Source organism: Trachymyrmex cornetzi, unplaced genomic scaffold (genome assembly GCF_001594075.2).
Source record: "Trachymyrmex cornetzi isolate Tcor2-1 unplaced genomic scaffold, Tcor1.1 scaffold991, whole genome shotgun sequence".
Taxonomy (NCBI): Eukaryota; Metazoa; Arthropoda; class Insecta; order Hymenoptera; family Formicidae; genus Trachymyrmex; species Trachymyrmex cornetzi.
Window position 1 is genome coordinate 1 of NW_017300345.1, and position 255 is coordinate 255.

The window sequence follows — 255 nt, forward strand, 5'->3', positions numbered from 1 at the left end:
GGAAAGAGCCAATCGCCCATCTGGCCCTAGTTGGCCTCACAATTTCGGCCGCTAGTTTCCAATAGCTGGCACGTGCCCTGAAAGGGCCCATGTCAGCCTCTCCGCACCTATCCACATCCCTCCGGAAACCAGGAAAACTAATCTCCAGAAGATGCACCAGGCATTTCTCTCCAGATACCATGGTGCCGTCTGACATTCGGTCCGCTTCCAACGCTGCCTCCGGGTTCTTGGATAGAAATCTGCAAAGCCTGGTGG